This window comes from Lolium perenne, chromosome 3, assembly GCF_019359855.2.
Source record: "Lolium perenne isolate Kyuss_39 chromosome 3, Kyuss_2.0, whole genome shotgun sequence".
NCBI classification, from domain to species: Eukaryota; Viridiplantae; Streptophyta; class Magnoliopsida; order Poales; family Poaceae; genus Lolium; species Lolium perenne.
The window spans coordinates 88,705,273-88,722,210 of NC_067246.2; the positions used below are offsets into that span (position 1 = coordinate 88,705,273).

The 16,938-nt window shown below is 44.4% G+C and overlaps 1 long non-coding RNA gene and 1 pseudogene across 15 annotated transcripts; both read right to left on the reverse strand.

The window, feature by feature from the left end:
* Positions 1 to 5,913: 5,913 nt before the first annotated feature.
* LOC127314545 (RING-H2 finger protein ATL39-like) lies at positions 5,914 to 6,439 on the reverse strand (annotated as a pseudogene).
* Positions 6,440 to 7,467: 1,028 nt separating this feature from the next.
* Positions 7,468 to 13,840, reverse strand: LOC127321388 (uncharacterized). Of its 15 annotated transcripts, none has more exons than XR_007864065.1 (9): positions 11,956 to 13,840; positions 11,692 to 11,825; positions 11,513 to 11,576; positions 10,562 to 10,638; positions 10,408 to 10,457; positions 9,790 to 10,284; positions 9,488 to 9,564; positions 8,387 to 9,379; positions 7,468 to 7,927 (listed from the first exon to the last, which is right to left on the reverse strand). It is a non-coding gene; the product is annotated as an uncharacterized lncRNA (long non-coding RNA). The 15 variants fall into 15 exon arrangements; XR_007864074.1 differs by having other exon boundaries at positions 9,790 to 9,953; positions 10,198 to 10,284; positions 10,408 to 10,638; XR_007864075.2 differs by having other exon boundaries at positions 9,790 to 9,953; positions 11,956 to 13,839.
* Positions 13,841 to 16,938: the final 3,098 nt, after the last annotated feature.

The following is a 16,938-nucleotide window of genomic DNA, read 5'->3' on the forward strand; positions in this document are numbered from 1 at the left end:
GTGCAACACAAGAGGATGCCTGTCCTGCGCTAACGCGTGGTCATACGTGGAGTAGTAGGACCTACACCGAGGCGTATTCATTTGCTCGCAAGCGCGTGTACGATCGGAGGCAAGCCGTGTGTGGGCGTTTATCATCAACCATCACAGCAAGATGCAGATTCTAATCGAAATTAACACCAACTAAATCAACAAACCATCACCACCTTGTACCAAATCACAGCAACAAACTTGCAGTATTCATCAAGCAAGGGGTAGAGACACGGGAAGAAAGTCTTACCAGCAGGAGGGAAAAGGGCAGCGGCCGGGAGTTCTTCGGCGGGAGGAGTTCGTCGGCCTGGAGAGGAAGGGCGGCAGGAGGATTTCGTCCGCCGGGAGAGGAAGGGCGGCGGGAGCAGTTCGTTGGCGGCCCGATCTCTGCCGGCCGAGCTGGCCGTTCTCCGGTCGGTGCGTTCGGCGGAGCTGCAGGGTGGGCGGCGGCTCACGCGCCAAGACGATCTGTTTTTCTCAGAACCGATCGGTTCGTGAGATAAGCCATGCGGTGGGATCTGCTGGTGGCACTTCCGTGGTAATTTTTAGAAACAAACGGGGCAAAGAAAGTTGACGCTTCGGGAGTCCAGAAAAAAGCTCGGGAAGCACCTTCTACTAGTAAACATGTACGTGCAATGCACGCCTTGAATATCATATGACATATTTTGATATATGGTGAACCAAATATGTAATATTTTGAAATTTATGAAAACAATAATGTAATCCAAATAATAACTAAAAGTTTCATTATTTGGAATTAAAATTCACTATAGAGGTCCATCATCATGCTGAGCTAGAAAGTGCACTTATGCATTATCATAACGAAAAATATTTTTCTCACTGAAGTAAAATCATCACATGAGAAAAATTGAGAAAATTTATAACAATGAGAAAATTCAATTGCCATTGGCATAGATCGACATACCCATAAAAGGTAATGAAGCAAACACTGATTGTGGTGAATGTTGGACTACTGCAACAATGTGTTATATGGCCTTCACATCGAGTGAATCATGTTATCATAATGAACAAGATATGCAAAAAAAGAGTATAGTGCTAAATCGCATGACTAAATTTGGTATTCACTAAACAAACACATCAATTTGCCTACTTGTAAGAACAACTTCATGCAGGTAGAAAAACCCATATATATATCACACTATATGTGACAAGATTCTCATCAATTATTCTGCCATGCATCTTGTCTCTGCCTAGTATATTTGTGCCAATTCGCCCCACGAAGCTACTAATCATGGCTCTCTAGTCTGCACACACGTCATGCCTGCCAGAGCAAATAAGCAACTGAGCAGTCTTTGAAGCAGCAATACCATCTGAAAAAACTACAACGTTGCTGTTTGCTAAGAAATATGAACGCTCACCAGACATGACTTGTGACATCACAAAAGGACTTAATTGTTATTTGATCTGTAATAGTTAACGTGGATCGCTTATGTATTGCTGAATTCAGTACAGTAAAAAAAGCACAATACAAGCTACAACATGGTCGAAACGTGATGATGGAAATAGACGTATCACTTGAAGAAAAAACGGGAGGATCCCAAAACGCTATCAAATTTAAATATAGTGCTGAGCAACGGAAGTCCTTGCCATTCGATGCTATTTCCAACAAACTGCGTTCACCAGCCATCACTATCCTGGACTAATCATCCATGAACTGATGTATTGATTAGAAGAATCAGAAGCATCAGTACTGAAGCAACTCTGATTAAGAGTTTCATACCACTCCAACAATATTTCAACCGAGTCTCAAATGCTAACTCCAGCGCACATCTGAGCTAAATGATCCCCTAATTGCAGCACACAATGCCAATCCAATCCAAGGAACCAAGAAAGAATCTAGCTGCTAAAAGAACTACATGAAAACAAAAGTAGAAAGGACAGTCCAATCTAATCCGAGCTATGGGGCCTGAAATGGTTTATTGAGTTATCATCGCATTTAGAGGAAAATAATTACTTGACAGAGCTTTAAGTGTGGCACATATACACGAGGATCGATGTTTCTAAGCGGTTTGTGAACTGTGTCACATGAAGCCAGTTGGGCTAGTGTCGAGGAAAGCAGGCGTCCAAACCCCTTCCAACACATGGAAACTCCACTACACCCGCAACATCAGGTCGTGATCGGATCTACTATAGAAAAAAAAATAGGAACATGAAAAGGTAAAAGGAGAATTCCCCACCTCTGGCAGCGGCAAGGCGGCAGAGCAAGCTAGGGCAGGAAGATCGCTGCGCGTGCACGCGCCATTTCCTGACATGATCCGGAAAAGCATGTAGGTGTCCGCCAGGGTTGACTCGCTTCTGGAGGTCGAGCTCATCTGGCACCGCGTCCAGGGTCACGCAGCCACCAGAGCTAGGGCTTGGCGGCGGAGGGAGGCACAACATCGAGGGGAGGCCACCAAATTTAGGGCTGGGCGGCGGAGGGAGGTGTGGTGACTGTGTTTGGCGAGTTTGCGTGCGTGGGTGTTGGCATGGCGCTGGTGTTCTGGTCCGACGTGGGAGCATCGCGTGGTGGTGATGGGAGGGCGGAAATTTGGGGTGCGGGAGAATGCGAGGGCGGAAATTAAGGGTGGGGAGAACAAAACGTTTTGGACCGTATGATGTATCTTGATGGATGGTGTAGATTTGATTTTCCTACGGCACTTCGTGCCTTTATAAGTAGTAGAGATGTGGCAAGGGGACCTGCTTTTGGAAAAGCCTACCGCACAGCTAACCCGTTTGTTTCGTTTGCCCTGCTTTTTTCTGTGGAAAGCAGCTAAAAGCCCAAACAAAGAGGCTGAGTGTCTGTTGAAGGAAAGACCATTTAACTTTATCATACGCCTTCTCAAAATCAAGCTTTAAAATAACCTCATTTAATTTCTTAGAATGCATCTCATTTAAAGTTAAATCATTTAATATGAACAGAAACGAGTAGGATCAAGCGAGTCGATTATAATTCCACACGGTTTCGTACCACTAGACACCGGGCACATCATAGTCCAGCTCCCAGGCGAAAGCACAAGCTTATTGACCTTTTGAACGGGAACGAAACGTGACGGGGGAAAAGGCGATGCGTACACACAAAAACGATTCTCGAAACAAAATATGTGCTCGCACGGAACGAATGGATGCTTGGACGGCCGGCCGGAAAATGCAGCGAAGTTGGTTTTCAGTCGGGCCGATGCCGCGGTTTAGCACGTACAGCGAAGATGGCATGCCAGTGGCAGTGGAAGGGAGCGCACCGAGTTACGACGTACACGTTGGTACGGTGCGCGTGTCAACCGAGAGACCCAGAGGCCAGAGAGAGCCACAAGGGGACAAGAAAAAAGGGCAACGCGTACGACCACCTGTGCTGCGGCTGCAGACTGCGGTACAGTACTCGCTCGTCCGTATGTTTAGTTTGGATAAGTCATAAATTTATAAATTGACCAACCTTTCACAAGAAAGCAACAACATTTTTGACGCTAGATTAAATAAATACATTCATCATAAAATGTAGTTTAATAATATAGTAAACGTCACCTATGTTTCTATTTTTTTTGTTTAAAAGTTGGTCAAATTTGAAGAATCTTGACTTAGCCAAAAGCTAAATATATACGTATTCGCCGGCACCTATATTAGTTGGTCAAAATCAAACATTCTTAATTTTGCCTAATTAATAATAAAATATATCAACTTTTATATATGAAACTAATATTATTAAAATCAGATATGTTTTCATATCACATTTTTATTATGGATATTAATATATTTTGCTATATGGTCGGCCAAACTTTATAAAATTTAACTTTAACTAAAAAACTATACACACCAGTGAACTGATCATCTTGTATATACGATATATAGTATGCGTGCCCCGCCTTCTCTCCTTCCTTTTTTACTGATATTGTGTAGGAACGATTCCTTTCTTTGTCACACTATCAAATCCATTTCTAAAATTTAAAACTTTTATAGATTTTAAACTATAAGTTATTTGTGAACCGTTGAAATATATGATTTCATAGTGAAGGGGGCTTCAAAGTATGACTAATGTTGATAAGTTTTTGATAATTTTTGAAATTCAGCTTTGAAACTTGATAAAAGTTGGTGAAATTTAGTGAAATTTTTGATAGTTCTTTAAATCATCATGTTTGAATGTGCTCGAGAAATAAAAATTTGACTCCTAAAACTTGATGAATTTTTGCTTTCAAACAACTTGTATTCACTCTATTTTGAACTTAGTTCCTCATAGTTAGAAATTATTTTGCATTCTTCTTATTTTCAATTCGGAGACTTAACGTTTTGATTTTTTTATCGGGTTTTATTGTGTATCATCATGTTTGAATGTGTTACGGAACTTAAAATGTGAATTTTGTCGAATCACACACTTGTTAGGCTTGTTTGAATGATGTTATCGGAAGAATTCACATATTCAAGCAGATTGTTAAATCTAGAAATATACTCTTACAATTATGGTTCTTTCAAATCTAAGAGCCTCTCAAGTCGCATCCGCTAAACAATGTCTGGCAAAAGCGTCGGATTGGTCATTTGGGGGACGCCACGGTGTGGTGTCGCGTTTGGGGGCGCCCGTTCCTAGCCACATCCACCAAATGCGACCACCAAACATATATCAAATGTAAAAGTCGTGTCTGGCATCTCTAATAGAGCCCCTGTGCATAGGGGATGGACAATATTTGGGACGCGTGACTGAAGGAGATTAAGTGTTCGACGCACCATAAATCTCTTTGGGGGACGTTTTAGAGTCCTACTATAGATTTGCTCTAACACTACAAATTAAATCCATCAATTTATATGACGAGAGAGTATTGTGGGCAGTCTAACGGGAAACTCAAAACGTAGACCGAGCTACATGTAGCCCTTTATTTTACAACACCAGAAATTCAAATTTTATTATTTAAAAGAAATCTGAAATAAAATTCTAGAGGTAGCTATTAATGTATAGTATAGACGTAAAAAATCTCTACAAACTACTTTGAATTCTAAGCTATATAAAAATGACAAACCAGACAATTTTTTTTTTGAGAAACATAGTACAAACGCAGGCGCTCACATACACGCGCATACACTCACCCCTATGAATGCACACACGCACACCCTACCCCTATGAGCACCTCCGGAAGACTGAGCCGGCGGATTGGATCTTGAAATTGACGAAGTCACCACAGGCGCCTCGCTGTCGACGGGAACGTCGCCTCCACTGAATGAATATTTCGCCTTTTATGAGACACACAGATGTCAAACCTGGGGTTTGAACTCTGGTGGGCTGGGGATACAACCATCCTCCTAACCACCCAACCTCAGGTTGGTTCTCTGTAGTGAATAGTGCATATTTCAACATTATATACCTAGCCATATTTTGTTATTTTTATGTAGCGTAGAATATAAGCTAGTACATATTTAGATTTTAGAGGTTTATAGTGTACATCATTGGCTACCTCTATGACTTTTTTCTAAACTTCTTTAAACTTTTGAAACATAAATTGTAAATATTTAAAAATAAAAAACCACATGTAGCTCGGCCTCTATTTCTCCAAGCTATGCAAAAAATAACTTTGAGGTGCTAGTCTCAAAGCAAATATAGGATGGACCGGCGTGCAGGCCAGATCTGCGCCGTTCTCATACACAACATATTTTACGACAGGAGTACTGAGACTAGCTAGCTAGCTCAGCTAGTGCTACTACAAATACCAGAACAATACGTCACAGATACTCCTGTACACGTAGTACTACGTAAGTACAAACCAAACTAATCACCCTCGACAGATTAGGCCTCTACTCGTCGTACCTAGCTTACCTAGTCGACGGATCACTGAACGTAGCTACTACTGCGGTTCAGTACACTCTTCCCCATAAGCTAGAAGCGCGTCGAGCCTAAGCTGCGGCCACGCGACCCTAGGCAGGTGGCAGCGCCTCCACCGTCGCCGCCGCGTCGGCCGGTGTGGCGCCCTTCTTGGAGGCGGCGGCTGCCGCCGGGCCGACGGCGGCGCGGCACATGGGGCAAGTGGTGCGCGCGCGCAGCCAGGCGTCCACGCACTCGGCGTGGAACAAATGCGCGCACTTGGGCAGCCGCCGCACCGTCTCGCCGGCCTCCACCTGCCCGAGGCACACCGCGCAGTCCGCCGCGGCCTGCGTGTCGTCGGCCCCCGGGACGATGGTGGGGATCTCGTACTTGAACGTCGGGAGCGCGGCGATGGCGGCGTCGCCCATCCCGCGGCGCTCGGGCCCCGGCGAGGCGGCGCCGGCCTCCGGATCCTCGGCGCGCTGGCTGCGGCTGCGAGTGCGGCAGGCGTACCAGACGGCGAGGTAGAGGAGGAAGGTGGCGAGGCCAATGGCGAAGGAGAGGCCGATGAAGAGCTGCCGCGACCGGTTTGCTGTACCTCGAGTTGTCCGCGAACAGCCACGACGACGGCGCGTTCATGGTGAAGACTAACTGACTCCTCGCTCCCGTGCACGAAAATGGCTTCGGTCTCGGTCGGCTTCCTCGACGGCCGGCGTGGGAACCCAGCAGGTTCTGAACTGTGCACGCGAGGTATGCGCGTTTCTTTTTCTTTAGGTGGCGTTTCTGCTGGGGCGAAACGGCGCGGAGGCCGTATATAAAGGAGCCGGAGCCGGGTGGGACGTCACAGATGGCCGAATATATGCGTACGTGTACAGGAGTATCTGTGACGTCGATTGTTCACAGGAATGAATCTGGTATATACTCCCTCCTTTATTATTTTCTTCGGGTTTTGGGTTAAATCAAAGTCAAATTATGTCATGTTTATAACCAATAATATAGGAAAAAACATCAACGTTTGTAATATCAAATGTATATAATACGCAGGCTTACTTTATGACAGTTCTAATAGTATAGATTTACACTGGACGGTCTATGTTTAGGGGCACTTCAAAGTGCCCCAATAGGTAGCCAAAGTACCCCTAATTACATTTAGGGGCACTATGAAAAGTGCCCCGGATGCTTGTGTCCCTAATTGAATTAGGGGCACTTTGAATGAAATGCCCCCAAATACATTTAGGGGCAGTTTGAAAAGTGCCTCTAAAGGTTTTTAGGGGCAGTTTGAAAAGTGCCTCTAAGGTTTTTAGAAGCACTTTGAGACTTGCCTCTAAAGGTTTTTAGGGGCACTTTGAGACTTGCCTCTAAAGGTTTTTAGGGGCACTTTGAGATTTGCCTCTAAAGGTTTTTAGGGGCGCTTTAAAATTTGCCTCTAAAGGTTTTTAGAGGCACTTTGAGATGTGCCTCTACAAAAATTTAGGGGCAGTTTAAGATATGTCCCAAAATGTTTTTAGAGGCACTTTAAGACGTGCCTCTAAACACGATTAGAGGCAACTCTAAGAAGTGCCCCAAAACACAATTAGAGGCAACTCCAGGAAATGCCCCAAAACACAATTAGAGGCACTTTCATCTCCAAAGTCCAATCAGATGCAATGTAGTAAAATGCCTAGATATACCAATACATGCATTATAAACAGTAATGCATGCACATAATCCAATGATAACAGAAATGTATTCAAACTTGGTATACATGTACATACCACAACAACACATGTAGGACCACTACAAATTACTAGTTACACTGTCACATACACGTATTCAAACCTGGAACAACGTTTCCTGCTCGCTGCCAGACCCAGCAGCACACCTTGCCGGCAAGGTCCAGCTCGCCCAGCACGACCCCTCTTCACGTCGCCTGCAAGATCCTGCTCGCCCAGCAAGGCCTCCTTTCTTCCCCGCGTCTTCGGAAAGGTCCTGCTCCCCCAACACCATCCTCCTTTCTTCCCCGCGTCTTCGGCAAGGTCCTGCACGCCCAACACCGCTTCCCCTCTTCCCAGGGAACCATCAGCTAGAGAGAGAATCCATCTGCTCCTCCAGCTTATCATTCTTTTGAACTACAAACTCATACTAATCCTGAAAAGGAACCCAGTTGATCTCAGCACTACTCCATACAAACATAATATGGAGAGAACAGTTTTTACTACATACAAGCAGTAGTGCAAGTTTCAGTGCAAAATCAGAAGAAAATTCAGTGAAACCTTGTGTTTTTGTTAGACACTTGCATTGTTTATTTACTGCAAGTTTTCTTGCACTCTTTAACTGGATAATGCAAGACAATTCAGTGAAAGTTCCAGTTTAGTGCAAGTAAAATTTAACTGTGATATTCTTTTTAGGAATCAACATTTGCATTTATGTGTTCCTTTTACATGATTCTATGGCTAGCATAACGAAATCAGCAAACTGGCACTTGCCTAAAATGGGCTCATCTAAACTCTCAGAGTCATAAATCAGTTTAGGCATTTTATTTTATTTTACAAAACAAGGAAATTTATTTATTATATCTGTGATGGCTGATCCATGTAGATTACTAACCTTGTATTCCTCATGCTCCTTCAAGAACATCTTCCACAGGAAGGAGCCGAGTGACGTGATACTAGCACCCATCGCAATCTGCAGTTATTCTTGGATATGTCGAACATTAAAAAATGTGTTTAAATATGAATATATGGATGGATGCAGGTCAACCTGTAACTAGGAAGTTCAGAATATGCAGCTTGCGAGCATATTATGAATATATGGATGGATGCAGGCCCCAAAAAAGTAGTTACAGAGAGAACGAAAAAGGCGAACAATATTTTGAATAGTACCAAAGTTCAATCCAACTGTATATTACTAGGTAGGAAAGCGCGGCTTGCCGCGCGCTTGCCCGCCTAACGGCGGACAAGCATATATTACAAGTTATATTAAAGATAAAGTGACAAAAAAATACATGCACATTTGCTTGGAGCCTGCCTATGTAGTTTTCTTATCCTTCAATTGACTTGTTTGAAAATCAGTCCAAAGCTGCTATTTATAGAAATTTGAACTGGAAAACTTGGTATTGAATAAGCAATACACGTACTATACAGAATTACAGCATGGTTTGGTGCTGATTCTTCAAAAAATGTGTTTCATAGTGTGACCTTTATTCACACTTGCATGTTTTCGGCCTTATGCTTCAGTTAGTTGCTACACTATTTCATAACTGCTTTCGCCCAAGGGCGTTGTTGTACGTCAAAGAGCGGATAAACGGGTGGCAAGCCTTCGATGCTGTAACTATGAGAGGATCATCTATAGAAAATGCATGTAAACCAGTGTTGCAGGACCGCAAAAGATTTGATTCACAAAACAACGCCAGTTGTTAGCGTCTAGTTCACTTTCAGATTCGCTGATGATCTCAAGCTCCTCAAATAAAGAAGCAAAAAAAAAAATTCATATCATCACCCTTCTTGCTCTACAGGGCCTTCTCACAGTAGCCTGAAGCCTTTATTTTGTTTGACAAGGTGTCATATTGCCTGTATTGGTGATGCATAACAGAGCATGCCACTGCAAAGACAAAAAAAAAACGAACCAAGGTTCAGAAAGAAAATATCAGTGTTAACATAATTGGTGATTCACTATATAACAAGACAACGATTGTGTAATTGCACATACTTTTGAACTTTTTCTCTTCTTCCTAAGATTCTCATCTTCAGTTTCCATGCTGAGAGCTCACTGGAGCTAGAGATACACTGCTAGATAGGTTAACACATTTCAGTTATCATAGGTTTTTTTATAGTAAGAATTTTCTATTGCATTATGACAATACATTGACACTCCTTTTCCACAAGACTGAAGATAAGCAATAAAATTGCATAAAAAATCACTCTGCATGAACCGCACAGAATCAATTGGAGGGGAACCCCATAGAATCGATTGGAGGGAAAAAAAGTTAAAGCTGAATATTTAAATAATACCTTCGCCTTTACTGCATCAATAACATCAGCTCCAGCGGTGAAACATGGCATTACTTCAAATTCTGGACCTCCATTTTCATTTATGTTCCGACCATCACTGAAAATATCGACAAACTCTGTTTCCGAGCCTTGAAATCCTCAGTATATATCATGAGCCGTGTGATCTGCATATAGACAGAAGTGAAACAGAAATATAGTTAAGAGTGGGTGTTGGGTGCTAATCGTATTTAGTGCAAATACTGAACTATGGATCAACATATCAAAACCACCTCTTCAGGTGAGCATACCTACCTTTACAGAACCAATAAAATCATCATCAAAAGATTATTTCAAGTTTTTGGGCATTAAAGGGATGAATGGCTCTTCAGCAGTTATATTATTACGATGGCATGATATATGGACACTCACTTTAGATGAGTGTCAGGACCATATAGAAGCACAAGAAGCATTGCGCTCAAACTTGGAACTTGAAACTGTGCTACTCGAGTAACTCCCCTGCAAGAGTATTTTGGTGTGGAGCTAATCATATACTGGACCCAGCAAGAACCTCTCCCGCACAGTAACACTATGTTAGCCAGGTACAGGTGTCTAGAGGTACAGATAATTAATCAACAATACCTGATGACCAGCTTTCAGCTATTATGAGTGCAGAAGCCTCATTCAGGTGTCTGTGTTGCAATGACCGTCAATTCCCACAATCACTCTCGTACAAAGACCCAAACGCAGAATAACTAAGCAAATGCTCAGATCACAGATCTGTTCTACAACGTACCAAAATATAAATACTCTGTATTCAACAGTTCATGACTATATAAGAAGCACCACCCATTCGCAAAAATCTCAAGCACCCTGAAATAAACAAAATGTATTACCACTATCGTCCAGAATGTACTACTACGTCTGTCCAATAATAAGTGTCTTAGTCTTATCTAGATACGCTGTATCTAGAAAAAGTTGAGACACTTATTCTTGGACAGAGGGAGTACTAAATACAGTTATCAATATTACTGGATACATGTTTAGTTAGTTTTGTAGACAAAAGTCAGCTACTTTTAACATCTACGCATGACTGGAGTAACTGGCCAAGTCTTCACCAGACAGTCATGTGCAAAAGTTCAGTGCTGAAAAGATTTGAGATCCGATCTTTAGCTCAGGTCTTTAACACAGAAATCACGTTCAGCACAAAAAAATTGGGAGTGCATTATGATATGGTTCAGACTGGATTTCAATATGTTCCTGGCACTTGATGAAGGGCATGCAAGGTATCTATATCTAATTAAAAGTATATACCAACATCGCTTTTTTGTGTGAAGTCCAACATATTAGGTTGTACCTGAGTGTACTCTTATTGAAATTCTACATGAGTTCTTCTACAGACAAGTACCAAAGTGACAGCAGCAAAAATATTTCGCCACTACGAAGTGGCAAACCAGTATTATAAAAAACTTTTAATCATCTATTTATTGGAAATTCACTGCAAACATAAATGAATCCTTGGAGAATTGAGCATATGTTAGCAATTTACACAAAATGCATTACAGTATGCCAAAAACATGCATAGACAGAATATATCCTACCAAGAGAAATCCCAAAAGAAATTATTGTAGACAGTAAATACATGAGAACAAATATTTATACAACAAATATTTAATATCTCAAATGGAGAACCAAATAAGGTTTCTCTACAACAAATATTTATACGTATGAAAGCGCTAGGTACTACCTTTTTTTCCTGCTAGTGTTCTCTGAGTAGACAAATTGAATTGCATGACACACTACAGATCTCACTGGCACATGTAAGAATAATATTAATATCTGAACAATAACCTGTAATTTTACAATCTGAACATTTTCAAACATCAACTGATCTTAGACTTCAACTGGCAGGAGGTGTTTTCTTACCTTTGTAAGGGAATTCTGTTGGATACTTGTCTTCTTGAAAAATCTCATTAAAACGTGGTCTACCTTCCAATTCTTTGACCACTGGTGAAAAAAAGCTGACCACAAGTCCATCTTCCCTTCTGCACCACTTCACTCTGCTCATAAGAAGAAAACTAATCAACAAAGCAAGATTACAGTTGACCAACAATGCAAGAGAATAAAATCATGTACAATGAATTGCTGCTGCAAGCATGTGAAGAAAAGAAATGCAGTGTGGGCGATCACCTTGCTGATGTAGCCTAAGTTGGTGTTGGGAAGGCAGTAGCTAAGGGCGTGGAACATCTCTTCTTCCCTAATCCTTCCTCTATGGCTTCTCCTCTTCAATTGGCTCGCATCAGCAGGCACACTTGCATGTATACATCATATAACCTCAAGTTTTCAAGTAGCATAATAAACACAATAGACCTTGCTGAGGTGTTCTGTCACTGGTAGCACTCAAGTAGTTGAGGTGTTCTGCTGGCCAATGGACATATTGTTGTTTACAGCTTATTATTTATTGATGCATGCAGGAAAATAATATGTTCTTTAATATGTCAGCACGATAACAACACAAACTTGTATTGAGTCAGATAGACTGTGACAGCTGCAATGTTAACAAAATTATATAAGTGAATCATTCTAAAATTGAAGAGGAAAATGCATCCAAATAACATGAAGGCAGGCTCTAGGCAGAGAACATTGGGAAACAAAATAACTAAACATTAGACATGATCTGTTTGAATAACAAAAGACTCCATGAAGCAATTGAAAGCTACTACTAGAGAATAACAAAAGACTCAGAAATGTATGCAAGCAAAGCTTAAAGCATGTCCTGTTTGAAAGAAGCAACATAAAAATAAAACAGATAACTGCAGAAGCAGCTGCTTTACTTGAGCCAGTAACAAAGCATACCTACATTGATTCTTAGGAATTATTGGAAATAATAGTGATGTTAACATTTACCCAAAACTCACGTGAGATAACAGGTCCACTATTTGAGAGTACAATATAGGCATGATTTAACAATTTGAAATATTTAACAACATCAGACACACTCGCTATTTACAAGAGTACATAGTGTCTCTTGCTGCTAAAATCTGTGGGACATTCATGAAATTAGTAGTTTGTAATGCCCATAATCATTGATTTGCTTGATGAGTTAACATCACTACATCATAATTAGCTACCTACACCCCCATTGGTAAGAAAGAAGGCATGGTGAGATCCTGACTTCATGAAGAAATGTATCAAACAACACAGTAGGTGTGAACAAGAGCACCTTAGTCTTAGCACTTAGGTTTCTCCATGATACATGTAGTATGCAGGTATATTAGAAGCACTCAAGCTAAGCAACATAGACCCATTTAGAAGGGCACTTTGCTTAACAATTTGCATCTATAACTGATATAGCAATATAGGTGTTCATTTAATAAATGTCCTCAACCCATATTACTTTGAGCTCTAGATATATGCACTTAAAATTTGAAAAACACAATGCCAGAAACACCATGTGAGCAACCAATTGTATGTTCCATTAAGCATAGAAACATAGCTATTACAATTCCGAGTACCCAAACCTGCTGCCCGGACTGTGGAATTTCGAGCACCAACTAATCTGAACTCGAGAAGCAGGAAAAGTCAGAGATCATCCGTGTACCTTGCTCACCTTGGCGACGGTGAAGTGGCTGGAAACGGTGACCGCATCGGAGGGAGGAGCGGACACGACGGGTGGTGGTGGAGACGTCGTCATCTATGAGAGAGACCGCTCCCAGTCTCGGTTGCAGCGACGAGCGGGGGCGGCCTGGCCGCGATCTGCGCGTCCATGTGGGGGAAGCTGTTCGCCCGGGGAGACGACGTAGAAGCAGGCGACGTGGTCCTCCAGTAGCTGCTCGTACAGTAGCTGCCATGGCTCACGCTTGGGGAGTACCTAGGGTTTGGCGACGAGGTCACGGCCGCCGCGGCACGAGGCCGTGGTCGGGTTCGCAGGTGGGAAGAGGAGTGGCGAGGGAGGAGAGGGACGGTGCTGGCCTGTTCTAGAGGAGACGGACCGCGGCGGCGCTAGGGTTTCGAGACGGGGAGGACTTCCTCCATGGATCGAGCGAGGTTGGGAGGGGTGAGCTCTCTTTTTTTTTTTTTTAGAAACTCTTTTTTTTTTGAGCTGAGGGGTGAGCTCTCTGTGGGGAAACGGGTGAGGTCAACTTGCATTTTAACCCCTTGAGCCCACGACGGCTCGTTTACTTGTCTGGTTTATTTGGGGAATTTTCCGGCCCATCCCGGATTTCCCGACCCGGTAAGGTCCAATCTCTGGTTTTCTAACCCACGGGGTCAACCTCCTGTTTCTGGTCGTGGAAAGGCCAGACGAGAGAGAGGCGACGCGACGGCGGCGACAGGCGGAGGGGAAAGGTGACGGTGGCGGGGACTGAACGAGCAAACCGCGACGGAGACGGCGAGATCCCGGCGACAGGTCCCCTGTAAGTCATCGCGCCCTTTTCCCCTCCTCCCTACCTAGGGTTTCTTGGTGTCGCCACCGTTCGTGACGGAGCTCCGGGAGCTCGCAGGGAGTGGGGCACGTACACGCAGGTGGTATGGCGGCGCACCGCCCAGCTCGGGTGCGCGCAGGCAGGTAGCGCCTCCGGCACCACGCTCACGCAGTCACGCGATGCCTCTACGACCCGCACGGCAACGTGCAGGGACGAGTTGTTAGCATAGATTCCCAGCTAAATGTCAACTTTGGTACCATTTTATGTTTTGGAAGCAAAAAACTACCATATTTTATCAAGGTTTTCTCAAAAAACATTAATCCTACATTGATCCTGAATTGACATCTGGATGTCAATCAGACTTGTTACTTTTGTAGGTTTTTTTGAGAATTCGGCAGGTGAGCTGCTCGATATATTAATAGAAGAGGGTTTCGAATACAACAATAAGCGACGGCATCAACAACACGATCAAGCAGGTGGATGCCAAGCCACTGCTGATAAAAGCTAGGCGACTACTCGCGAGGTGAGGAGATCTTCGCGCCAGCGCGGTCCCAAGCCGCGGCCTCGTCAGCAATCTTGGCGATCAAAGACTCCACCGTCGAGGTAGACGCCCGGAAGGTACGGGCATTGCGCTCAAGCCAAATGTGCCAGAGGACAAGCATAGCCCAGGACCGCACCCGAGAAGCTTCGGCGTTTGGTAGCCCCGTGGCCAGGCCGCCCAACCAGTCGACGACCCTGTGGTGCACGTCCCAGGTGGCAGGGCGCAGGGTTGGCGCCGCCGCAAGCGAGGCAACCCTCTCCCAAATCATGCGCGAAAGGGGGCACTCGACGAACAGATGCGCGGTAGTCTCGAGGTTGCGCATGCAAAGTGGGCAGAAGTAGCCATTTGGCCATTGTCGCGCCAGAAGTCTATCAGCCGTCATCAACCTATTCTGAGCGAGCAACCAAGCGAAGAGCCGACACCTAGGGGTAGCCCAAGGCTTCCAGATGAGCTGGACAAAGGGCGACTCCACCGCGCCCGCAAACTGGAGACGGTAGGCGGAGGAGGCCGAGTAGACACCGTCGCTGGAGAAGCGCCAAGTGAACTTGTCTCGCCTCCCCGGGAAGAGCTGCGCCAGTTCCAGCAGCGCTCGAAGAGCCACGAACGACTCCAAAAGAGGCGGGGAGATCCGCGCGCGCAGGTCCTGCACCCAGGTCCCATTACGCAGGGCATCTCGCACGCAGCGATGTTTGCGACGCGAGAGGCCGTAGAGGGCAGGGGCCAAGGACCTAGGGGATGCCCCGAAGAGCCAGGAGTCGTGCCAGAAATCAGTGGTGGCGCCATCCCCAATGTCCACGGAGGTAGCCATGGCAAACAACTGGCGGTCCGAGTCGTCGCAGGGGACCGGGAGGCCAACCCAGGGCCTCTCAGGCTGGGTGCGCTGGAACCACAACCAGCGGAGGCGAAGCGCGCGGCTGAAGCGCTCTAGATCGAGGACGCCCAGGCCACCAAGATCGCGTGGGCGGCAGACCCTAGCCCAGGCGACCTTGCAGCGCCCGCCAGAGCAGGTGACGTCGGCCGCCCACAGCCACGCACGTCGAATCTTGTCGACGGCCTTGAGAAGCCACACCGGCGGGGCGAAGACCGAGAAGAGGTATGTCGGCAGCGCCGAAAGGACAGCCTTGAGGAGCGCCAAACGGCCGGCGTGCGAGAAAAGGCGAAGCTTCCATCGCGCCAGACGGCTCCCCAACTTGTCGATGAGAGGCTGGAAATCAATTCTCCGCGGGCGGCGGAAACCGAGCGGCAGTCAGTGTGATGCCTCAACTAATTGTGTGCAAACCGAGAAAAGGCGAAGCAGTCGATTTCTCACATCTGTTGTGTGCAAACTTACAGCATGTATCATTCACTTTCCCTGATTTTTGTTCAGTGTAACTGTCCATATACAATCCGGTAGTAGCATGTGAGTCATAGTTTTGTTCTCTATATGTGTGTACTGCTTGATCTATTGCTATTGAATGGATAATTACCACTCTAATAAGCCTGGCTAAAGAGGGTTAGATAGATTTGTAGCTTGCAGATCTGTAGCGTAGATGCCATGCATATTTGGGGGTTATGTTGGGCATCTTTCTTCAGGTATACTTACTTATTTCCATCTTCAACTAATGTGCACTTGTGTAAAGTGATGGTGCCATATGCAACCTGCAGGGTTGATCCCAGCAGTTTTCTAAATCACTGCTATTTGTGTTCTCATTTGCATCAAAACACATGAAACCACACAGCGCTTCAGTTCTGGCTCCACTACTGATTTGTGCACAAAAACACCTATGTATTTAGTCTGTTTGGTTCCAGTGTGCATTAGAAAGTGAAATAGACATGATGCGACTTTTGATTAAGTAGCTTCTTCTTTTTGATAGATGATGCCTAGCTCTGTTAAGTTATGATGTACCATCTTATTTTAGAAATGTTGATTAAGCTTCTGTACACTTCTTGATATGTTGCAATGTTAGTTTAAAATTTGAACCGCTATTACAGAACTAATCCCTACAATGATCTTCTGGCATTAATTGAGCCTAGCTATGCCATCAACTATTGTAGGCAGTAGGGTCTGTAGGAATCAGGCTCAAAAGAAGGAAATTAGGAAGATCAGGTTCGTTAGGTGCATATGAGCTTAGCTATGCCATCAACTAACTCAATGCATGGCAACTCCTGCTCTCCAGCCATATTTGTATTGAGAACAGTGGATGTTGGAAGAATGTTACACTTGTCATC